This window comes from Eulemur rufifrons, chromosome 20 (genome assembly GCF_041146395.1).
Source record: "Eulemur rufifrons isolate Redbay chromosome 20, OSU_ERuf_1, whole genome shotgun sequence".
Taxonomy (NCBI): domain Eukaryota; kingdom Metazoa; phylum Chordata; class Mammalia; order Primates; family Lemuridae; genus Eulemur; species Eulemur rufifrons.
In genome coordinates this window covers 7,414,100-7,439,496 of record NC_091002.1, presented here as the reverse complement: position 1 = coordinate 7,439,496, position 25,397 = coordinate 7,414,100, and the positions used below count along the sequence as shown (strand labels likewise).

Here is a 25,397-nt window from a genome sequence, read left to right as displayed (position 1 = left end):
CAGGGCATCACCACGCGCCAATGGCGTGCGGGACTCCAAGCCAGGCTGGCAGCTGCAGCATAAGGAAAACAGTCCCTCCCTGTGAAGACCAGGGTTCGGAGCAAGGGAAGGCAGCACAACCGGGAGTGCCAGCTCCCGCCAGAGAGGCCGTCCGAGAGCCACAGACAAGCAGGGAGTCTGAGCATGAAGGGCCCACCAAGGGCTGAGTAGGAAAAATGGATAAAGTGCCACAAACGTTCAGAGGAAAAAGGCAGGTCTTGCACGAAGGCACAAAACCCACCCCAGGCTCCTGAGAACAGGGAGTGCCGGGGTCCACCGGCATGTCGGGAAGCACGGCCCTGCGGGCTGGCCATTCTCGCCAACGCCTCACGCCCAGGCCCTGCATGACCAGTGTGTATTGTTAACTCCATCCCCAAGACTTCCAACCTGTGGCAACTCGGAAAGGACAGGCTGACCAGAAAAAGTAGCATTTGCAAACTTGTCATCTCAGCGTGACGGTCCCCCTGGAGCAAGGCAGGCACTGTGCCCTGACTGAATCTCTCTCACCTAGGAGCAGAGCTGCTCACGGACACCATCAAGTGTGTTTCTTTCTATTCTCCCATGACTGAAGTGTGTCTGGCCCAGTCTAGCCGAGCGTGGGGGCACCGCAGTTTGTGGGAGGACCCCCCACCCATCAGCAGAACAGACAGACAACTCTTCAGCCAGCTCACGATCTTTAAAAGCACCAGAGACAGGTGCTCTGTGCATGTCGCACACACTGAACCCAGAGCAGCCTCCAACATCGGACCACCTGGCCCTGGGGCAGCACTGCCAAGCCACGCAGCTCCAAGAACCCAGTAAGCACCTACAATGCTTAAGTGCCCACGGCGCCACAGCCCCTGTGCAATTCCTCTGCCCAGGAGCCCCCAGACACCCTAGGGGGGCTGGCCTGGAGCACAAACCCACCCTGGAAAGCAACACCCCCTGCTCTCTCAAAATGACGCTTTAGAACTTTGGAAGTAAAGAAGGAAGTGTCCTTTCTTAAAAGAATTTCTTGTCAGGCAGTATGTTCTGAGTATAGAATTTAACATCCCCTCCCTTAAACACCAGGGGCACTTAAAAGAGTTCTGCTAATACAAAGAAACAGGCTGCTATTTGTCCACACCCATCACACAAACAGTTACCTTCCCTATGCCAGGCATTGCTCCAGGCAAGAGGGAAAGAACACAGATGCCAAGGCCCCTGGGGGAGCCCAGCCTGGGGGAGCGCACCTCTAGCCGCACCACAACCGCCAAGAAGGAGCTGAGAGGGAGTCCAGGGGAGCATGCCAGGCAGAGCCCCTGGACTGCAGGGCCAGTAGCTGGAAGCCAGCCCTGCCATGTGTGTGACGTTGGCCAGGTGTCCTCATGTGGGCTCAGAGGAGATCCAGGGCCCATTCCCTGAAGCTGTGAGGAGTAAATGGGATAACAGGACAGGCGTGGCACAGTCCACGGGCACCACAGACTTGAGCTGTCACTGTCATCATTGCCGGTACACCACTGGCAGCTGAGGAGCCACAGACCTACGTGGATAACGGAGAAGACACGGCAACACCCTGAGGGCAAGCGGGTGCTGCCCATACCCTCACCTGCACCCTCTCTTTTGGGACGTTCTCCACAAACCGTGGAAGCCTCCATAGTAAGCCCCGGTCAGGGGCACACACAGACGTGTGATCGCGGGAGGTTTCTGTGTGCCCCACTGCGGGGCGCTCCAGGAGGGAGGGCGAGGCGCACCTGCTGCACACCTGCAAGGGAGTGAAGCAGGGAGGGCTGGCTGAAACGCTCTGCACCTTGTCTCAGGCTCCCGACTTAGTCATTCCTACCCATATTTTCTAAATTTTCTGAAAAGAATAAAAATTACTTTTGTAATAAGGAAAAAATGTTAACTTAGGAGGGCTGGTGAGTTTGTATACGTAGGCCGTCATAATCATGAACAAAATGCCTAATCCCCACTTTTACAAAAGGCAGCATGGCCTCTCCTCCCCATCAGGTGGGCTCTGCCCCATGCGCCGGCTCGGTGTGCACCATGGCCACAGCCGCGTAGGCCCATATCCAGGAGACGCCACCTAATAGCAGGACGTGCGGCGAGGGCCAGTCCAGCAAGAGGATGGCGGTAGGCAGGCATGCGTCTCCGTAAAGGGCGCCTGAGCACGTGGGCCGGGCACTCTGGAGGAGTGAACACGGGGCTTCCCCCAGCCCACGCCCACCACCACAATCTGCTCAGCACCGGCTCAGGAAAGAGTGCAGGGAGGGCAGAAACCAGACAGAAGACCGACCAAGCTCCACTGGGCACATTTCCAAGCTGCCTAAAGTGACAGGACCTTTTAGGCTACGGATAGAGAAGCTGGAGTCCACCCCCAACCCCTAACCCCAAGCACGTCACCCCATCGCCCTCTCCAGACCCAGTTCCCCGGCGAGCGCTGTCTGCCTTGTGCCAGGTCCACATCCACAGGCGAGAGACTCTTCACCCACCAGAGCCGACCAGAACGTTCCCCGCACAAATTGACACACAGTGCCCACAGGCTGGGCTCCAAAGGCCAGGCCCACGCCTGCTCCCTGCTCGGTCACCTGCGCCGGTTCCCTCAGTGTGACCTGTGGCAGCGCTGCCTCCCTAACCGCCCTGCAGGAAACCCTGAGGCTTAAAGCCAGGGCAGGCTGACACCGTCACGTCTGCGGAAGGGAACACTCACCAAGAGCTTTCAGAGACCCGTAGCTGACTGACGGGCACCTGTTTATCAGCAAGGCAGGACAGGAAGCCCCAACATCAAACTCCAGTTGTACCAACAGAATCTAAATGACCCAGGAGAAGGTTAGGAGTGACGCTCCACGACCATGGCTCCCACAGTTACGCTCCCCCACATGCCTGCACGCCCACTGCCCTGTGGGGCGGCTCTCCCAGGAGAGCTCACCTGTCTGTCTCCTTCTCACCTCACCCTTCTCTAAACTCATGTCATCAGCGTCGCACCTCCTGCCACCCGGCTCTCCTCTGAGCAGCCCACCGCCCCATGGCTCCTGACTGCCAGCCAGCCAGCTGCTCACACCTCTGCTCCCATTCAAGGTGAGGCCTACGGCCACGTGATGTCAAGTGAAGACTGTTATGTGTAACTGAAGGTACGGACCAGTCCCTCTAGAGATTAGGCATGTGCCTCATGGACCCTCTTGTGGAAGTGGGCCTCTAGGAAGTTTATGGGCATCATTCCTCCCTGCAGGAGTACAGAAGGGCTCATCTCAAAGAGATTTCCGGGTAAGGCTTGTCTGATGCAGTGAACACCAATGAGACTCACAGGAGGCCCACAAAGTTTTTAAGAAAATTGTATCAGCAGAAACACTGCCAGCTTGAACTAAAGAGACCAGGGGCAGTACAAAATGAAAAGTGAGCACTGGACCCCAAAAGTCCTGCCGCCGGGAAGTGTAACTGTCTCCATAAGCAAGAAAATGTTTTTTAAATAATACTTTTAGTTCCCTTTTGTTTCCAGTGAGCTTTCAGCATTCACATTACGGCTAGAACTGGCTACTCTAAGTGGCCTCAAATTGGTGATATCGTGGACCTTGAGTTTTATCTCAACACCAGTAACTTAGCAACTGCAGTTTCTTAGCAGACTCAATAAGATTTGCTGACTAAAACTTTGTAACTTTCTGTTGCGCTGATGCATTCCTTCTGGGTTTTTTTCCCCAGAAATGCTGGAATCTCCTTGCAGCCACAAGGTAACTATTATACAAAGGCTTACACCACCTGTTTGTCCAGACAAGATACGCAACACCTCAGCACAGATTGTGCCCAAGGACCAGCTGAGCTGACCATCCCCACAACCCCCCTCTGCAAGAATGACCAATGTTAACCCCTCACTCATTATACTACTAAAATCCCTGCCCTGAGAGAGACTTACCCACCATTTTTTGATCATGGGATGTATGTGCTAACGTTGATTTCTCACTGGGCTTGCCATGCCCTGCACTCACCCCAAACACATAGTGATGCTCACTCCCCTCATGCATTATTCATTTCACTTCCAATTTGAGGCACTTTACACCTCCCTCCTCCCAGTAGCATTTCTCCTGTGATAAATCCTTTCTTCTTTCACAATCCGCATTGTCTCAGTAATTAGCTTTCTGTGGGCCCTGGTGGGTTCCTTAACAGAAGCAGGCTGAGGAAATGGCCCAACTGCAAACAGGTGCCATCTGTCAGGAACAGGAGCGCAGCTCAGAGAGGAATGGGGGACACAGAAGACACAGGAGAGCTATTATTCCCAAATCTTGAGACCTAATCAAGGAACTTCCAACATTTGCCAGGCCAGAGTTCAGAACCACTACACACCTGTGAGTCCTCTCTGCACCCCATCTCCCCTCACCATGAGGGAAGGTGGGTTTACAGTGATGTAAACTGTCTGCTGTCTGTTCCGTGACCATATCATGGGTGTGCAGGATGGGCTGATCACTTGTCTCTTTAATCTGCATCTACAGATCAAGACAGAGTGTCCTCCAGGAGCTGTTCTTGAGGAACTGCAACCAGGCACCTCGTCCACACCTGGAACCCATTTACCCAATGAGCAGAGGACGCTGAGCTGGTGTTGTCACGGAAGGGTGGGGGAGGGGTATGTTTTGCATGTGGGAGGAATAGGAGTCACTGGGACCAGTGGTGGATATGACAGACACCTCTGAGACAGCCCCATGACACCTTCTCCTGGTCACCCAGCCCTTGGACGTCCCTCCCCTTGGGTGCAGGCTGGACCTAGTGACTTGTTTCCAACACACAGAATGTGGCAAAAGTGAGGAGCTCTCACTTGCAAGATCAGGTTACCAAAAGTTTGTGGCTTTTGTCTTGCTCACCCTCACCCTCCTTCGTGCCGAGGGAAGTCAGCTGCCAGGTTGTGAGCTGCCCTAGGAAGCCACCCCCATGGCAAGGAATGGATGTCCCTGGCCATCAGCCAGCCAGGACGTGAAGTCTGCCAACAGCGCTATCAGTGATCATGGAAGTGGATCTTCTGAGGCCGCCAACTGCCACATTAGCGCATGTGGAAGCGAATCCTCGCCCAGTGCAGCCCTGGCTGGTGCCTGGATCACAACCCACTGGGAGCCTCACCAGACTCCTGAGCACAGGAACCCGGAGACAGCAGACACCAGCTGCTGCAAGCTGCTGCGTTCGGGCACCTTTTTGCGCAGCAGCAGACAGCCACTTATACATGTGGACGTTATCGTTTCACTTGATACTGTTCCTGCTGTAAGTAAACACAAAATAGCACCGTCTGTATTCCTAGGTGGCAATGCATGATCAGTATTTTCAAAATGTTCCCTAAAATCTAATCCGTGATGACGTGACTGAGGAAACCACGCTGCAGGCAGCAGAGACAACCTGACTACAGAATGGGAAAAGTTAGCTAAAAACAACTACCTCACAGATCACCATCCCACAAGCTAAGCCCAACTATCCCACTTTTCAAATGAAAAAGGACTGGGGCTCCCAACACGCCCCAGCTGCCTTCCCTTCCCACCGCACACGAGCAAGTACCTGTGCGGAAGGAGACCGCCCTGGAAGTAGGCATTTCTAAAATTATTCATCTGGTTCGAAAAAGTCTGCCTCAATTCCTCGGCAGCTTCAGCTCTCAAATTTGAACATAAACAGCCTCAGTTTAGGACGCAGGTCAGTAGCCACCAAAATTATTAGTATGTGTAGTTTTTGAATAATTTATTGGGCTAGACTGAAGAGTGCCATACATAAAATGTTCCAGTTCAGTATTTTCTCATTGTGCAGAGTTTTTGTGGGGGTTTTTTACAAAATGTCAATTCTTGAGGTTTCAACATTTCAGGTCCAAAGAAACCCAGAGGCCAGGAGCGGGACACATACGTAAGGCCCCTCGAGTCTGGCTGTGGAGCAAGTCCCCTTTCTCCCTCTTCCAGCCTCAGAAAGATTCAATGCAGCAACACAGGGATCAGGCACTGAGAAAAGAATTTACTCAAAAAGTAAAGCCAATCTTAGAATTAGGAAATATGGCAAATATGAATAACTAGGAGAGAGAAATAAGAGAGGAAAAGAAGAACCTAAAGACTGCCAACTTTAAAAATGCTTCATTTCTCTGAACATATCAGAAAATGAATATACACTATTATTACAGCCAAGCAACAGCAACAGGAAATGGAACTCAAAAAATAATATAAAGGTGAAGAAACAGTTATGCTAACATCACACTTCTCACATAAAGAAAGTTAAGATGCAGGCTTAAGATTCTCTGGCTCCTTCTTCCTTCAAGAGAACATATGAGGGCACAGCTGTTGGGTGGGGGTCCCAGGCCCCCAGGAAGACAGGTCAGCTCAGCTCTTCCTCCCCCTCCCTCAAGAGCAAGGTCGAGCTCGAGGAAGAGAGGGGCTTCTCCCCAGGAAAGGAGACCCTGCAGACTCCTCCATGTACCTAGAGCCCACAGAGCCAAAGAGCCTCCAGGGAACAGGTGCGAACAGGCATTGGAGTATCTTCTTACCGCCAGTTCAGGACATCATAAAGATACAGGGCCACTCTGAAATAACTTTTCAATGCATGTGACATAGGAGCACCTTCTACACGTGAAGGGATGTGGGAAGGGTCTGACTGAGGGAAGAAGGCAGCTGGGCAGGAGGGAGGAAGCCCCCAGGCACACAGGCAGGGCCACCAGCACTGCAGCCCAGTGCCAGCCCTGCTCCCTCGCCCACCTTGGTCACCATGCCACTGCTCACCCAAGTGGGGGCCACACCTCCTACTGGACGCCCTGGTCCCACCCACTGTCCCACCCACCCTGCCCTCACCTTCCTCTGACAAACAGCCACCAGCTCGTCATCCCTCACCCCTGCCTAACGCTTCATCCAGCCTGACCCCGCAGCCCACCTCAAGAGGCCTCCCTCACCATGTTCCCTCAGTCAGACCCACTCCCCATAGTCCAGGCTGTGCCCCTCACTCACCCCACAGTCAGGAGCTGTCTGGTGGCTTCTGCAGCAGCACCAGGTGGACAGCTATGAACAGGCAACAGCAATGGCCAGACAGGCCGGTGCACAGTGCACAGCAGGCCAGGGTGGGGACACACGGGAGGGTGTCACTTGTGAAGTGACTCTCTGCTGAAACAGCGCTCCCTCCCACCCCTGCTGTGGCTCAGCTCACACCCATGTCCTCCCTGGGCCCCACTCTGGCCGTCCCTGCCGTCCACTCTCAGCGCAAGGGCGTCTTCCTAAGGCCTATGGGCCTTTCAAACATGCAGCTCCACCCAGACCACAGCCAGGACCCGCCTGAGGGGCCACGCTCAGTCCTGGGCGCCAACCCAACCCTGCAGCCTGTCGGGCAGAGCCTGCCCTGCCAGCTCCCTTGGCCCACTCTGGGCCTGGCCTGGTCACTACCTCATTGGGGATAGTGGACACAACGCCCCTCTGCCCCGGATGGAACTGTGGAGTGACGTTCGATTCCAGAAACAAACTAGTGTTCAGAATCTTTGAAACACCAAAGGTCAAACCAGCTCAATTTTCCTTTCCATTTTTATTTGACTTTCCCTTTTCATCTCCACTTGGTATTCATTTCTGTTTGTGATTTTTAAACCTGTGCAAAGCGAAACTATAAATAGAGCTGCCAGATTTAGCAAACAAAAATACAGGACCCCAGGTACACTGAATTTCAGACAAATGACAAATGACTTCTTAGTGTAAGTATGTCCCAAACCAAGGCAGCATCTTATCTGGTGAGCAGGCGGTGAGTCCACCACACGCACTGGTGCCTCCGTGGTCTCCCGCTACCCTGCCTGGAAACACCACCGCCATGCCCCAGCCCCCAGCCCCAGGGACAAGGCCCCAGCCTGCCTCCTCTCGGCAGGCCAAAACACCCAGGAAAGCCTGAAATCTGCTCTTCTCATCCACTCCTACACGAGCTTCACCCATCCACCCACCCCTGTTCGTCCCTCCGGGAGTCAAGAGGGAAAGACCCGAGTGTCACGTCACTGTTCGCTTCACGTCCTCATGAGCCTGAGGAGAGCCTTACTCTCAGCTCCGGACTCTCTCGAGGAGACAACGGTACTCTGCAAGCGCACAAAGTCCTGCCGCAGGGCAGCTGGGAAGGCCCCATGCAATGAGAGAGGAGGGTGGCCAGAGCAGAGTCCCTGCCACAACCCTGGGGGGCTCCTCACCTCCCCCAGGTCTCAGCAGGGTGCGGTGACACTAATGCTGGCCCCAAGGGCACCAGGGCCTAATCCCCAGAACCTGCAAGTGTGAACTTATTTAGAAAAAGGGTCTTTGCAGATGGGAGTCAGTTAAAGCATCTTGAGATGAGGCGATGATGATGGATCATCCAGGTGGCCCTAAATGCCATCACAAGTGTCCTTAAAAGAGGGAAGCCGAAGGGAGATGAGACACAGAGAGAGCCACACGGAGATGGAGGCAGGGAGCCTGAAGCCAGCAGGAGCTGGAAGAGAGAAGGGTCCTCCCTGGAGCCTCCGGGGGACTCCAGGCCCTGGTCTCCATAACAGCAAGAGGACACATTTCTGCTGTCTCAGTCCCCCAGCTGGGGATGCTCTGGTGCAGCAACAGCCGGAAACTGACTCTAGGGTGGGCCCAGCAACTCCTGCTCCTCCCCAGCCCACTGCCCAACCCTCACAGTGAGGACACCGCCGGGCTGCTCAATGCTACATCCACAGGACCGGCCTTCTTGGGTGGCTAGTGTGGCTCTACAAACTCCCAGCCCTGCCCAAAGCACTGCCTGGGAAAATGCACCCTGGGCTGGCCTCTGTTGCACTCAGCTCCAGAGAGCCCGCTGCCCACCACCATCCCCCAATGCCTGATGCAGGAGGGGCTCAAGTGGGGCTGGGAGGCCCGGAGGCACAGGCTGGCTTTCAGCAGCCACCACCATCACCAGCATGGCAGCTGACATTTGCCGGGGCTCCCACCCCGTGCCCTACTGAAACCTCACAGCAACCTCATTGTTAGAGAGAAACTGTGCCCGGGAAAGTCGTTCCCAAGGTCAGAAAAGACAACAGGGTGGGAGGAAGAACACAACGGGGAGTGAAAAGGCAGGAGCTGCGTCTTCATTCTCAGTCCCCAGGCAACCCCATGGAGCCAAGCTAGGCCCGGGATCCAGGGCGCATCTGCCTCTGCAAAATCACAGAAGACTGACCCACTGTCCCATCCTTAAGGCGCACATCAGAGGGAAACAGGAACACGAGTCTCTACCTCCACACCAGTCTGATCGGCCGAGGAGTGAATCTATTCCAGGCTAACACCTAGGCTCTCACAGTCAAGTCTTGTTAAGGGAAGAGTTTTCTTTTAGCTGGAGCAGCTCAGCCCCGATCACCTGATTCTCCAGGTGAGAAACAAGCCAACTGCAAAAGACCAGGGCCTGACTGCTAGTCACAGTGCCAGCAGCTCTATCAGTAAACCGACAGTCTGCTGTGTCCCCGATGCTGCTAAATCAAGCTCCAACCAGGGACAACATATAACCACCACCTATGGAAGGTGCTGGAGAGCTATGGACACCAGGCAGACACTGGAGGGAGCTACCCCCTGAAAGAAGAGACCTGCGCCAAGCAAGATGTGCATCTGTGCAAACTGGAGCTCGCGTGGAAAGCCACATCCTCCAGCTTGAAGAGTCAGAAAGAGTCTGGGGATGGCAGGGTGGCTGGACAGTGAGAGGGATATCTCAAAAGGAAGCAGCTAGGGAGGGAGAAGTCCTGAATTCTGTTAGTAAACTCTGCCCAGGTCCCGGGCCAGCCCAGAACTGTCCACACACACGGAGGCTCCAAGGAGTCCAGCAGAAGGGGCAGCTGGAAGGTCTGTGGCACCAAGCAGAGAGTGCAGCAGAGATTTTACTTTGAGTCCAGACAAATTCACTTTCAGAATAAAAATCAGCACTCCTTAGAAAGAAAGAATAAGTCACAACAATGACCACCCACATGTCCAGTACACAATCGAATATCACCAGATGGTCAAAGAAACAGGAAGATGTGACTCAGTCAAAAGAAGCCAATAGAAATTGATCCTGAGATACCCAGGTGTCCAAATAAGCAGCTAAGAACTTTAAAGCAGCTAATACATTTGTTCAAAGATTTAATGGACAATATGATCACAATAAACAGATGATATATCACAGTAAAGAAATGGAAACTATAAAAAAGAAGCTGAGGCCGAGCGTGGTGGCTCACGCCTGTAATCCTAGCACTCCGGGAGGCCGAGGTGGGAGAATCGCTTGAGGTCAAGAGTTCGAGACCAGCCTCAGCAAGAGCGAAGACCCTGTCTCTACTAAAAATAGAAAGAAATTATCGGGACAACTAAAAACAGAAAAAATTAGCTGGGTGTGGTGGCACACACCTGTAGTCCCAGCGACTTGGAAGGCTGAGGCAGGAGAATCTCTTGAGCCCAGGAGTTTGAGGTTGCTGTGAGCTAGGCTGATGCCATTGTACTCAAACCTGGGCAACAGAGTGAGAGTCTGAGTCAAAAAAAAAAAAAAGGGGGGGGGAAATTCTAGAAATAAAAACTACTGTAACTGAAATTTTAAAATTCACTTAATAAACTTAATAGCAGACTGAAAATGGTGAAAAATTATATATCTAAGGTGTTCAACAAACCTTGCGTGGGATAAATACAAAGAAAGCCCTCCTACCCACATCACAGTCAAACTGCTGAAAGCCACAAATAATGAGAAAAGTTTCAAAGCAGGTCACCCACCCACAGCCACTCACCCACACACACACACACAGAGGAGCAACACAGCTACAATGGCTAACTTTGTGTTAGAAACAGCAGAGGCCAGAAGATATTGGAACAACATAGGCAGAGGCTGAAGAAAAGGAACTGTCAACCAACATTTTTTTTTTTTTTTTTTTGAGACAGGGTCTCACTGTGTCACCCAGGCTGGAATGCAGTGGCATCATTGCTCACTACAGCCTCAAACTCCTGGGCTCAAGCAATCCTCCTGCCTCAGCCTCCCAAATAGCTGAGATTATAGGTGTGAGCCACCATGCCCGGCCCAAAATTGTATATCCAGCAAAAATATCCTTTAGAATTGAAGGCAAAATAAAGACATTTCGGATCAATAAAAAAATGGGAGAATTTGTTATTAACAGGAAAGAAATGCTAAAGGAAGTTTATCAAGCTGAGAAACAATATCAGATGGAACTCAAATCTACAAGAAGGAATGAAGCACACTAGGAATGATAAATATGTGGGTAAATATTAAAAATACTGTTTTTCTCAATTTATTTAAGATATACATGAATCTTTAAAGCAAAGAATGGAAAAATTACTGTCTTGCATGATTGTACCATACGCAGATACAGTATGTCTGATGACAGCACAAAGCGGGAGTAAAGGGAACTTACTGCAAAATTCTTACATTTTATGCAGCGTAACAAAACCAACTTTAAACAGACTGTGATAAGACACATTTTTCAGACTACTAAAAAGCAACACAAAGAGATATTGTAAAAAAGCCAATAGAGGAATTCAGATGGAATACTAAAAAAAATTGTGTATGTCTATACTTCATACATACACTTATTACATACATACACGAATTTTTTTGAATATATACATTCAGTTAACCCAAAACATGACAGGAAAGAAAAGACTTAAGTACAACAACAGAAAATAACTAATAGAAAACAAAGTGGTAAGCATAAATCAACCATATTAATATTCACATTAAATATAAATAAACTAGAGAACTAAAAGATAAAAGGCAAGGAGTGAAAAGAGTAGAAACAGGACACTGACAGTTGTTAAAGCTGAGTGTGAGTTACAAGGAGGTTCATTACATTCTTCTGTTTACTCTGTATATATTCAAAATTTTCCATAATAAGCAATTTTTTAAAAGTCAAATTTGAGAATATTCCAAATCTTATTTGTGCTCCACCCCTCAAACTGCTTTGGAAGTTGTGTCTATTGCCTATTTATTAGCTAATAAAAAGACTTTAATTTGGGGTATAGTTAAACACCAAAAAATGTAAATGGACAAAACATTCACATTAAAAAGCAACAGTTAGGCTGGGTGCGGTGGCTCACACCTGTAATCCTAGCACCCTGGGAGGCCAAGGTGGGAGGATACCTTGAGGCCAGGAGTTCGAGACCAGCCTGAGCAAGAGTGAGATCCCATCTCTACTAAAAATAGAAAAAAAGTAGCTGGGCGTGGTGGTGCACCCTTGTGGTCCCAGCTACTCAGGAGGCTGAGGCAGGAGGATGGCTGGAGGCCAGGAGTTTGAGACCAGCCTGGGCAACAGTGAGACTCTGTCTATACAAAAAATAATTTTTAAAAAATTAGCCAGGTGTGGTGGTGCACATCTGTAGTCCCAGCTACTTGGGAAGCTGAGGCAGGAAGATCGCTTGAGTCCGGGAGCTGGAGGTTGCAGTGAGCTATGATGACACCACTGCACTCCAGCCTTGGGATATAGAGTGAGACTCTGTCTCAAAAAAAAAAAAAAAAAAAAAAACCAGCAAAAAATTGTCAGCCTGGATAAAAATAGCAAGACCCAACTACCTGCTTCTATAGGAAGCTCACTTCAAATGTAAGGACACAAACAGACTGAGAGTAAAAGAATGGGAAAAGCTACAGCAAGCAAGCAGTACGTGTGAGGAAGCTAGAGGAGTGGTCTTACCATCAGACAGACAGACAGACTCCAGAAGAAAGCCCAGTTCACAGGAGGGCACAGCCGTCGTAGCACATGCCCACCTAGTATAGAGCTTCAAAATGCACAAGGCCAAAACCGAAAGAACTAAAGGCAGAAACAGACAAATCTATCATCACAGGTGGAGATTTTAACCAGTCTCTCACAACTGTTAAAACAATTGTCCTCCCATGCAAAATCAGTAACGATACAGATCTAAACATTATATACTGTTCCTTGTACGGGCCACGTACTATTTTAAGTGTCTGAATGCGACCTTGAATAATAATGAGGGAAAAAAGCCCTGGTGTCATGGAGGATATACGCTACTGAAAAATAGAAAAAAGGGACATTAAAAAACAGAATAAAAATCCAAAGTATCCTCCACTATTATCTTCTGAGAGATAATATCTTACATTTCTAAATGAAGGATATGACTTTTTTTTTAAGTTAAAAAAATCAAAACAAAAAAGAAATCTGTAAAGTTAGTAAAAAGAAAGATAATTAAAATAAAACAATCAACGGAAAGGTTGTAAAACAATGCAAAGAAATCTCCGAGAGTAGCACAAACATCAAAGAGACCAGCAAGAGGAGAAAAAAGCTAAGAGAAACTAGAGAATCAGCCCAGGAGGTCCAACTTTCAAATAAACAGAGTTCCAGAAAGAGAACACAGCTACACTGAAAGGAAGAAAATTATTTTAGAAATAACACAAAATCTTAGTCCCTCAGACAGATGGGGCCCCACAAGTGCCCAGCACGATAAATGAAAACAGATGCCATCATCAGATACCTTAGAACACTGAGAAAAAGAGCCATCCATGAACTTGTAGCAGGAGAGGTCACATACAAAGAGTGGACGTCAGACTTCTCAACAGCACTGAAGCCAAATGCAGTGAAGCAACATCTTCAAAATCCTGAAAAAGTAATTGTCTGGAATTCTATACCCAGCTAAACTAAAAGGTAACTGGAGAGTAAAATAAAGATGTTTTAAAAACCGAGGACAAAAAAAAAAATCTATGTAATGTTTTTAGGTATCAAAAGAGTAGGCTTCAGCAGAGCAGTGAGGCAGGACAGAAAGCGGTGCCAGACGTGGGCCTCACCCAAGACAGAGCGGCACACAGGGAGCTGGGGTGAGCGCCAGCCCAGGTCTCACGGAAACCAGAACAAACTGGAAGAGAGGGGTCTCCCAAAAACAGCCACAAAAGGGGGGTGGGGGTGGCACCCCAGAAGGAATGAAAGACAGGTGGTCTCAATAGGCGAGTGACTGGCACAGGCAGCCCAGGGTGAGAAAGGGCCCGCGCTCAAGGGCACTACTCGGCTCAACCATGAGCGATGCTTAGAGCCACACAATGTGAGCAATGGCTGCTGAGGCCATCAAAAGAGGTGACATGATTAAGATGAGCCAAGGTGGGAGGGGAGGGGTGGGGGGAGCGCTGAAGCCTCCCGTCAACCCTTGGGAGAAATCAAACAATTACATCTAAAATAAATTTTTAAAGGGAAGCTTAAACAGCTGTAAATACCTGAGAAAACAGCCGGCTCATGCGGGCTGGGGCAAAGCAGGACCTGCTGTCGGATTTTCCACCCTGCCTCAGCCCTTCCTGGGGCACCCCAGAGGGCAGCTGGGGTCACAGCCAAGGGACACACAGGAGATGGAGAAAGACACATGCAGGAGCACAGGGCTTGTGCCTGAACGACCGTATGAACACATCGGGTTCACCATGATCACAGGTTTGGGGACAGCAAGGCTATGAGAAAGCAGAGAGGAAGGAAAACACGAAGGACAAACTCCTTGTGTCTTTTCTCCCCCATCAAAGTCCAGACTCTAGGAGACAGCGGAAGGGAACCTCTCACACAGCGCTCCTCGCCTGGAGCCACGGCAAGGGGCTCCTTCCTGGACAAACCTGGGAACTGCTGGACTGGTGGCCTCCCCGAAAATTATAGGTAAAATTGCACATGCACATGTGGAGAGTGTTTCTGAAGTGAGACTACAGTTCATCGGACTACTGCGGGAGACGGTAACCACCACCTCCGGAAACAGCATGGATCGAGGGACCCTCCCAGCCCTCCCACCACTCGCACTCGCACCCTGAGCACGTACGTCTTGGCTTCCCTCCCGGATGCCTGCTCCCAGGATGGCTGCAGCCTCTCCTCACGGGCAGAGCAGTGAAACCACAGGTCCTTGCAGATACAGACCGCTGTGCCACCGCCCCCCGCCCCGCCGCCCCAGCAGCCTGGGGAAAGTGCTCCAGATGGCTGCTCTTCAGCACAGAATGGGAAAAACCGAAGTAGTGAAGTCACAAGCATTGTGTAGGCTGAACAGTGGTCCCCAAAGATATCCAGGTCCTAATCCCCACTGGGAACGTAATCTTAGATGGCAACGGGGACTTTGCAGATGTGAATAAGTTGAGGATCCTGAGATGAGGTTATCCCAGACATCTGAAGACAGAGAGGAAGACAGTGATGTGATGTAGGAAGCAGGGAGGGAAGGAGCCGTGGTGGGGCCCTGAACCCAAGGCATGACGTGGCCTCCAGAGGGGCCAAGGGGAGCGAACGGGGCACATGTAGCCAGGCAACACCTTGGTTTCGCCCACTGATACTGATGTCAAGACTTCTGGCCTCCAGAACTGTGAGAGCATACACTTCTGTTGTTTTAAGCCACTACATCTGTGGCACTTTGTTACAGCAGCGACAGGGGACCTAATACAAGCGCAATCAGAAAGCAGAATGTTTACAGGAATTCCACCAAATTCAAATAAAATGTAAAATGCTCATGGCTTTGCCATGTTTTGTGTGCTTGTGGCCCTGACCATGTTAAATCATAACTAACACATTATTTTCTTCCTTCAGCCTGCCTGTTTGCTTGGCCTGTTTCAGACAAAGATAAATGTCAAAAGACGACAGAATCAGAACACTAAAGAGCAGCAGCTTCTGCTGCAGGCAGGCGAGGCTGGCAGCCAAGTGTCCCCTTCCTCTCATGGCCCCGAATGCTGGGCGAGGGCCGCTACTCCACCTCCAGGCCTGCCCAGCCCTGCAGCCTGTCTCCAACCGCATCCTGAGCAGAGGGAAGAGCGAGCCAGCCCTGGGCCCTGGGTCCCCTCCTCTCTGCCTGGGGCTCAGTGCCCCCCTCCTCACCTCCCAATCCTCCCATGACACTGCCCTTAGGCCACCCTGCCTATCTGTCCTCCCACTGCTCCACCCTGCTACTGCCATCCCTCCTCACCAGAGAGAAACACAAGCCTGCCTGAGGGCAGGTTCCAGCCTCTAGAGACTTCAAGGACAAAGCTGGACTTGCAGTTTTAAAGAAAAAGACCCAGATGGGCGCGTGCACCTACAGGCAGCACCCCAGCCCCAGGTTCGCAGGCTCAGCCACCCGCTGCCCTTGCCTGGACCACAGCCCTCCCCACCTGAACAGCATCCCTGGCACCAAAGTCCCATGTCAGGCCTGGGCACGTGGTGTCACCTCAAGTCCCCAAAATCACTGGGTAAGGTGGGTATTTTTATACCAAGTTTTCAGGGAAAGAAACTTCACACTGTGATAATTACATTTCTGAAGTAAAATTTAAACACATTCTTTCTTATTCAAAATCATTTTGGCCCCCCACCCCCACCTGGCCTAGTCTAGGCTCAGGTCTCAACTCTTTGGTGGGTTTGTAGAACTTTCCCCACGGTGGCCTCCCTGCCCACGGGCGCCCTCACCCTCTTCTCCCCAGACCACCCAGCAGATTCCTCGCTGTGAACTGGTGGGGCTACTGCCTTGCCTGGGAAGGCCCCCCAGGGCCCATCCCCTGCAGGTCTCCGAAGGGCCCTTGACAGCTCAGTCCGGTGCAGCCGTGACAGTAGCCCTCACGGACTGTGAGGAGGGCTTCGGACAGAGACACTCATAACCCTTGCAGTACAGTGAGGAAACTGAGGCACAGATGAGGTGGTCACCTGCCAAGGGCACATTCCCAGCGAGTGACCAGGCAGTTGAGAAGCCAGGTGGTCCACTCTGGGGCCAGCTCCCGTTCTATAATCCACAACTCTGGGGCTGGCTCTGTCTATACTCCACAACTCTGGGGCTGACTCTATCTACACTCCACAACTCTGGAGCCCCCTCTCAGTCTACACTCCACTTCTCTGTCTACACTCCACAACTCTGGAACCTCCTCTCGGTCTACACTCCACTTCTCTGTCTACACTCCACAACTCTGGAACCTCCTCTCGGTCTACACTCCACTTCTCTGTCTACACTCCACAACTCTGGAGCCCCCTCTCGGTCTACACTCCACTTCTCTGTCTACACTCCACAACTCTGGAGCCCCCTCTCTGTCTACACTCCACTTCTCTGTCTACACTCCACAACTCTGGAGTCCCCTCTCTGTCTACACTCTACTTCTCTGTCTACACTCCACAACTCTGGAGTCCCCTCTCTGTCTACACTCTACTTCTCTGTCTACACTCCACAACTCCGGAGCCCCCTTCTCGGTCTACACTCCACTTCTCTGTCTACACTCCACAACTCTGGAGTCCCTCTCTGTCGACACTCCACAACTCTGGGGCCCTCTCTGTCTCCACTCCACCGTCTACACTGCACACTCTGGAGCCGCCCTCCGTCTCCATCCCACAATCGGCCTGCACGGAGGCCGGAGGCCGCAGCTCAACTGGAGTTCGGTCCCCAGAGACGGCCCGTGCCCGAACAATGCGGCCGCCCGCTAGGTCCGAGAGGAAGTCCAGGCCCCGCCGCAGCCCGCCCCGGCCTCCTCTCAAGAACCCCCCGGAGGCCCCGCGCCGGGCCGGGCCGAGCTCGTGGAGAGCGCCGCGAACAAAAAGAAGGAAGGAAGGAAGAAAAGAAGAAAGGAAAGAAGGAAAGAGGGAAAAAAAGGAAAGGCTGCAGCGGCGGGCGGCGACCTCGAGGGGACCGGCCTGGCCGCGCCAGGCGGGGCGGGGGCCGGTGGCCGGTGGCCGGGCCCGGCCGGAGGCGGGGGGCGGGGGCGGGGACGGGGACCGGGGCCACGCCGGGGGGCCGGGCAGGGGGGCGCGAGCGCGCCCAGAAGAAAGAAACAGCGGGGGCGGCGCGCCCGGCCCACCCGCCTCGGCCCGGACACCTACCGGGCCGCGCCGCTCGCTCCCGCGCCGCCCGCCTTGCAGCCCGCGCCAACCGTCGCCTCGGCAGCCGCCGCCCCCCTGGGCCGGGGGCGGGGGGGCCCTAAGGGGAGGGGCGAGGCCGCGGGGCGGGGAAGGGGCGGGGCAAGGGCGGGGCGGGGCCGACGGGGGCGGGGCCGACGGGCTTGCAGGGGGCGGGGCGGACACGGGAACTTGCCGGGGAGCCGGGATGGGGAGAAGCGTGGGGCGCGGCTACCGCGAGGTCCTGGCGCCCGCCTGGGGTTATCCTGCTGTTCTCCGGGTGGGCGCTTGTCCCCGGGCCCCCGAGGGAGCCGCGCTCTTCCTCCGCGCTAGCGACTCGCCGAGGCCCGAGTGGTCCCACCCGGCCGCCCGTCCCCAGGGCAGGGGCCTGTGGATGCGGGCGGCCCCTCCAGCGGCGCCGGGCGCCCACCTAGCCCCAGACCCGGCGCGTCCCCTCTCGAGAAGGCCTCGGGCTCAGCTGCTCCCGCCACCCCTCAGGCCTCATGCTCTTCCTGTTTCTCTCCCCCGAGGGTGTCGCCGCCCCTCCTCACCCTTCACACGCTGTCCCTCCTGTCTGTGCCCCCCTGGGTGCGTCGCGTGTCTCGTCCGACTTCAAAATTCCCTCCCTCGTCTCTCGCTCCCTCTTCATCGCTGATCTAGCGCGGTTGCCTTGGATCCCGGGGAACAGGTGGCATTTTCAAGTGGTAACTTGAGCAGAGTCCGGTACAGCTCCTAGTTACACGCTTGGCCAGGAGTAGGAAGCCACTGGGGCGGTGCAGGGCTGAACCGGTGACAGCAGGAAGGGGAACTCTTCCCACCTGGAGGGCAGCGTGGTTAGGAACCAGAGGGAGAAAGGGAGAGGGCCACCTGCCAGGAACTATGACCTGTGGTCAAGGGACTTAGCCAGCCGGCGAGGCCCAACGCAGAGCCTGGGAAGAAACCCCATTCTCAGGCTCCACCCTCTTGTCTCTGCTTGAGTCCCACTGGTGGAACCTTCCAGAGCAGAGCCAAGCCAGAAGGAAGCCGACCACAGGGCTTAGGCTCCTGGGCTCCAGGGCCAGGACCAGAAGGGCAGAGAGTGGCCCTAAGAGACAGGGGTACCGCATGCCGTTCTCTTCTTTGCCTCTCACTTTGTCCCCACACCGCTCTGCCTCCAGGTGCCTGGTGGACTTGGGGTGGCAAGAGAGTAAGGGTAGCTCATCTGAGGGGTCACCCAGGCGGTGAGAGGGCACAGGAGTGGTGTGAGAAGCTGCCCCCGTGGGAAGTAGCACACTGGCCCATCACTGTGGCAGTCAGAAGCCCCAGAAGTGGGAAGAAGTTGTGCAAGACATAAGACAGACCATGCCAGATACTGTGCTGAGAAGAGATGGGAAGGGGAAACTGAGTCCTGGCTTGAAAAGATAGGTCTTACCAATTAAGCAGAATTCATTCTGTCCATCATAAGGAGCTAGACTCACACAACTTTGCCTGAGCCTTGGTGGCTTATTTCTGTCAGTCCCTGGCCCCTGGGGCTCTGCTCCCACATTCCCCACTCCTGGCCCCAAGCAGGGAGAGCCATGGAGAACCGAGCACTGGCTCTTGCAGCCTGCCCAGGGCGACCCAGCATTCCCAGCCACATTCGTCAGTTGCAGCAGGTCCACGCATGGCTTCTGAGTTGCGCAGGGTGGGAGAGATCATCTGCATGGGCTTGATGCATGTCCCCCGCCCCCACCCTGTGCACTGAGCCCTGCCTGCCCCTGCCAGGGCCTCTTCAGCCTCCACCAGCTGTGCCGGCCTCCATGGAGGGACTCAGGCCTGTCCAAGCCCAGGCTGCAGGGGTGGTCCTCCCCACGTCCCCACCACGCCTGGCTGCTCCAGCTGCTTCCCTGAGCAGGAGGCAGGAAGGTTTCACTCCCCACGCTTTCTCCCACTGCTGGGCTGCTCAAAAGTGAGGCCACTCTGCACAGGCTGTGCAGAGCCATCCCACATTGCTGAGCAGGAGGCTAGGAAGCTGCAGCCAACCCTGAGGGACAGCCTCATGTTTCACTTTTCCCTGCCTCAGCTCCCTTCCCCATGACATGCCCTGAGACAGCACCTCTCCCTCACAAGGTAGGAGCGTGCAAGCCATACCAGTCTCTGTTTTCTAGGGAACCCTGGCCCAGCAGTCAGAACCAGAGTAACCCTTCTAGAAAGCAGGCCATCAGGAAGGAATTTCAGAGTTGGATTCCTAACCCCTGTGAAGAGAGCATGGAACCCTTGCTGGTGGTGGATGGGGTGCGACTTTAGCATGAAGCAACTTCACAATGACCCCCGCTGCACCAACTCCTCTCTGGAATGGGATGGGGTGGGATGGGGTGCAGACAGTGTCAGAGGCAGGCTGCGTTGAGGCCTGGAGCCGGTGGAGCTGCCCAGACACAGCGGCAGGAGGGCTTGGAAGCTCCCAGGCTGAGAACCCTCTGTGTTCCCTGGGAGGTCTCAGATGACACTTGGTAAGGTCCACACAGACTGTCTGCCTGGTACGGCCCCGTTGATGCCTGCAGTCATTCATTCTTTTTCTTATATTATTAATAGCTCCACCTGTCTCTCCAGGAGTCCCATTTTGTGCGATAAAGTATGTGGTCACCAAAAAAATGTTCCCTGAGGAGGACGTGTTGCAGAGTGAAAAGGACAAGCCCTGTGAGATTGCACTTGCATGAGGTCCCCAGAGGAGCAGATTCACAGAGAGTGGAATGGTGGGTGCCGGGGTGACCGGGAGCGAGGGAGGGGGGTGTTGTTGCAGGATTTGTAGTTTCCATTTGGGGTGATGGGAAAGTTCTAGACATGATGGTGGTGACAGTTGCACAACAGTGTAAATGTACTTAATGCCACTGAACTGCACTTAAAAATGGTTAAGATGAAGGCATTATGGAAAACAGGGTGGAGGTTCCTCAAAAAACCAAAAATAGAACTGCCACATGATCCAGCAATCCCGCCTGGGGTTACTGTCCCGAGGAAATGAAACCTGCCCTCGCACATTCCCTGCAGCACCAGCCACAGCGACCAAGGTGCAGAGCGACGCGTCAGCAGGTGAAGGGTAAAGGAAATGTGGTATGCATCCACATGGAACCCCATTTGGCCATGAAAAAGAAAAAAAATCCTGTCATTTTTGACAACCTGGAGCACACCATGTTAAGTGAAATAAGCCTGTACCAAAAGGTACCACATGCTCTTACTTAAATGTAGAGTCGAAAAGTGTCCAACTCACAGAGCAGAGCGCGGAACGGTGGTTACAGAGGCTGGGCGTGGGCACTGGGAGACACTGGTCAAAGGGTACAAAGTGTCAGTTGCCCAGGATGCAGAGTTCACGTGACCTACTATAGCATGGTTACTATACTTATAATAATAATTACGTACACTTGAAAATTGCTCAGAGATTCTAAATGTACTCATCACAAAAATGGTAAGTATATGAGGTGACAGATGTTAATTTGCTTAATTTAATCATTCAGAAATGTACACCTATATCAAATCATTACATTGCATAATTTTTTATTTGTAATTTTTTAAAAATAAAATAAATTTTAAAATGATTTAGTTGGTAAATTTTATGTTATGTGTATTTTACCACAATAAAAAAATTTTTAAACAATATTCTCTGAGGGGAGCACTATTGTATTTGGAAACTGAGGCAGGCAGTGGGAGACGGGGCCTCGATCTGGGTCCCTGGAACCGGCGGGCAGTGGGATTCGAGACAGGCAGACACAGGGGAGAGGTGGACCGGAGGGCAGCCAGTTGCTGCCTGTCTCCACGGTGATGACAAGGAGCGCTGGCCAGTGGAGACTGCTGTCAGCTGCCCAGATGAGAAGCCACATCTGCACCCCTCTCTGGATGGAAATTAGTGCAAAGGCCCAGTGCCCCTGAGTGCAGGGGGCCCAACCCTTTGCGGAAGGACCTGCATGCCACTGTAAATCTCTATGGCAAATATTTCTCTAACCTCCCCAGGGCCTGTGGCAACTCGCCAGGAAGGAGGAATACCTTATTTTAGACTTTGAGCTGACACTGGTACCAGGACAAGGCAAACCCCATCCCGAGCTCTGGATGGAGCCGGGGCTCACACAAGCTTGACCATCTCATGGGCATCAGTGGGCCTGCAGAGGCCTGGGAATTGGGACAAATACACTGCTCCGTGGCTTCAGTACCTGCCCAGGGCCTGCTGCCCCATGGAGCCAGGGATCCTGTGGGAGGGAGGCCCAACGTGCCCCCACCCCGGCAAAAACAGTCCACCAGAAGCAAACCCATATCCCAGAAGGAACGGGGAAGCAGAGCTGGCAGCTCTGGGGTTCGACAGGGTGGCCGTGCCGTCCGGCATTGCTCCCACACCAGGTTTTTATGGATCACATTCTGAGTTCGGCCCTCTGCTCTGCCTAGAAATTCTATCATTTACCTAATACCTTGTCCAAAAAAAAAAATCTCTTTCTGCAGAAGTAGCTGGAGTGGCTCACCTTCTCTGCAGCTAAGAATCCCAACCCATTCCCGACCAAGTCCAGGCCGGAAAACATGTGCTAGGAACGTCTTCTCTCAGGGACAAACCCAGAGCTCGCCTTGTTCCCACCAGCCAGAGGCTGATGCGGGAGGAGGCTCAGACCTGCTGCTGGGTCACCTGGGCTCCTGAATTTCCCTGCTGGGCGCCCCAGGCCCTACAAAACGCCAGGAAACGATCCGATCCGAGGACTGAATGCCCTGACCCTGCCGCCTCTGTGACACGCCCCGTTGTCTGTCACGCTTCTTCCTGCATCTTACCAGCTAGCGATGACTGGCACTGGCGACTGGCGCACCCCTCCACGGTCTGTGCGTCTGGGCCCCTCAGCTCTCAGGTTTGTGGACTTTGGACCAAGGCTCCCTAGGTTGGTGCTAAATCGCAGGCCTCCTGTGGTGGCAAAGAGCACAGACTCCAGAGGAGCTACGGTGCCTGGGTTTCAGTCCTGGTTCTGCCCCCTATTTGTGCCTTAGCCTGGGCGAGACATCGTGCCTCAGTTTCCTCATCTCTAAAAGGAAGGTAATAGTAGGCCCCTAAGTTGTGGGGCTGTTGTGAGGATTCAGCACCGTGCGTCCACAGCGCCTGGCACACAGGATGTGCTCGGCGAGGACAAGCCGTTGCCACCACCTCTGCTGGCCCAGCAAAGGCGCTGGAGAAAGCCGCGCAGGAAGCCCCAAACCCGATCTGTGCAGCACCAAAGGCGCCGCTGCTGCCGGGTGCCCAAGTCACTACCTCTGCTGGTATGAAGGTGGCGCCTCCACGGCAGCGGCTCCTTCCTGCTCCGCAGCAGGTTGCTGCCTTCTCCCCACGGCAGAGCGGGTCATTCCATCAGCACGTGTTACTCTCTCCTCGTCCTACTGAGCAGTGCTCACAGTGGAGTCTTCTAGGGGCTCTTCTGGTCACACCCCAAACCAGTAAATAAGAATGCCGGAGGCAGGAGACAGACACCCCACTTTGCAAAGCTCCCTGGTGAGTCCCCTGTGTGGCCACGAGTGACTGCCACTGTCTCATTTCAGACGGTCCCAGGTAACTGGCATAGCCAAGTGGGGAGCAAGGCCACGCTCGTGGTCAAGTGCCCAGCTGCCCTCCCCCTCGAGCCAGCCTCTTGCTGCCCTGCTGGGGATGTCGCCCACACCTGCTGGGGCTCAGTTCAGGGTCATACCCTCTGTGAAGCCCGTGACAGTCCCTGCCCCAGCCATGGCCCCCCATGCACCACCCCAGACCCCACACACCTGCCACTGCCCGTCACTCTGTGGGGGCATCTGTGCCACCCTCTGCCATGGCCACACACCCCAGGAGCTCTGGGACAAGAGGGACAGACTCATCTGATGTTCGTTTTTCATCAAATACCTCTGAGCGCTCACAGGTGCTGGGTAGGGGCACCAGGCACCGCAGGGGGCTGGCCCTGCAGGTGCCGCAGCCAGCTCTGTGGAGGGCCGACACTGGGGAGGGGGCAGTGACAGTGAAGGAGGGGCTGGGGGAGCTGGGGTAGGAGAGCGGGAGGGCCAGCGGCTGCCCCTGGCACAGGGCCAAAGCGACGAGGTGTGTGTGGGAGCCAGCGAGGCTGGGAGTTAGACGCCCCGGCCCAGGCCCCGGCCCACACCCTGCCCCTGTCTGAAGTGCCACCGCGGGCTCCAGGCCTCCCTGGCTTCCCGGCTGAGGGCAGGCCGCCTCCCCGCCACAGTCTGCCCCACTGTGTGTGAATGTCATGATCATGAACAGACGAAATAAATTAAATGAAGCATAATGTTGTTTTCAACCAGGACACACAAAATTAATTAAATAGAGCATATCACTACTAAATAGAGCTTATATTAATTAGGGTCGTTGTTACCAAATAGAATATGCATTAATTAACTAGATAATATTTTTCCTACATGGAACTGACTTTATTTTTCCTGGGCCTCTAGAAGGATCCCCGGGGGCCGCAGTGGCAGGGTGGGGGGTCCTCAGGGCCAGCCGGCAGGTCCAGGAAGCAGGAAGGGCTGGGCTGCTCTGCTGGACGTACGAACGTCACCCTCCTGTGCAGACCCAGCTCGCAAATGTCTCTTCTTGTCAAAGAACCTGAGCACAGCCGTAACTGGATTACCCCTCCTGGAAAAATTCCCATTTGGAGAAAACATACTTTTAGGAAAGTGTTTTCCTTCACAGAAAATAAATATGACATGAATCAGAAAGCATCACCTCCAAACAAGAAAACGACATCACAAATGCTTTAAATGCTGCTCTTTGAGTCCCCCTTGCACAATCCACGAACGACAGTGTCCCATGGGCGCTTTGCGAGTGCCTCAGTGTCTGGGCGCGGCTGCCTTGGGCCACGGAGTGAGCAGGCGCCGTTCAGAGCTCACCCCTTCGATGAGAGTTTCAAAGGCACTGAGTTCCTTTTTTCCCTACACTGTCTCCGTCTTGCCTAGTAACTCCCTAAGGTGTGCCCAACTGATGCCACAGACCCGCTCGTCCACCAAGTCCCTCAGCCCAATCACAGCAGGGTCCCCGGGGCCTGTCCAGCAGGCGCCCAGAGTAGGGCTTCTAGGCACCAGGCCGCGCACAGGTGCTCACCTTGGCCTTCTAACCCTCACACAACCCCACTCATGCCCCTTTACACATGTGGAAACTGAGGCTGGGTGACAGAGTGCCCTAGACACGCCCCTGCTGAGCCTTTCCCTGGGCGAGCAGTGGGCCTGGCTACTGGGGGCTCAGCCTTCCAGGTGCGCTGCCCTTGCTGCTCCGAGCTGGCGCGGGCTGCGAGAATGTGCTGTGAGCACCACGGGCGCCATGGGAACCACAGGGAGCTACTGGGCAGAGCTGCAGAGCACAGCTAACTGGCAGGTCACCCCTGTTGGCAGTCCCTCTCTGCCCCCAGGAGCTCCACATCTGGTGGGAGACAGGAGGGCACACAGTGACCACCAGGGTGACAAGCGCAGGAAGGGGTGAAGCCGGAGAGGCTGGTCTAGGGCTTTCCGTGCAGACGAGGGGAGGTCAGCATCCTCCCACAGCTGCAGGAGCATAGCAGGAGACCGCCAGCTTGGATCAGGGCTCCCGAAGTTCGCGCAGCAACAGAGGTGGCAGGAGGTGATGCCCAGCCACTGGGTCCTGGGGCCTGACCCCGAGCAGGTGCAGGGAGGGTGACCCCAAGGGCATGGAGCCCTCAGCCACCCCTCAGGGGTGACCCTCCTGCGAGGACCTGCA

At 53.7% G+C, this 25,397-nt stretch overlaps 1 protein-coding gene across 1 annotated transcript in view; it reads right to left on the bottom strand.

Annotated features, from left to right (window-relative positions):
• RGS12 (regulator of G protein signaling 12) overlaps positions 1-17,753 on the bottom strand; it is a 148,143-nt gene extending 130,390 nt beyond the window's left edge. The window contains exon 1 of the mRNA XM_069495414.1: positions 17,699-17,753. The gene's annotated coding sequence lies outside the window, so the exon portion shown is untranslated. The remainder of the gene's footprint in view (positions 1-17,698) is intronic.
• Between the last annotated feature and the right edge of the window lie 7,644 nt (positions 17,754-25,397).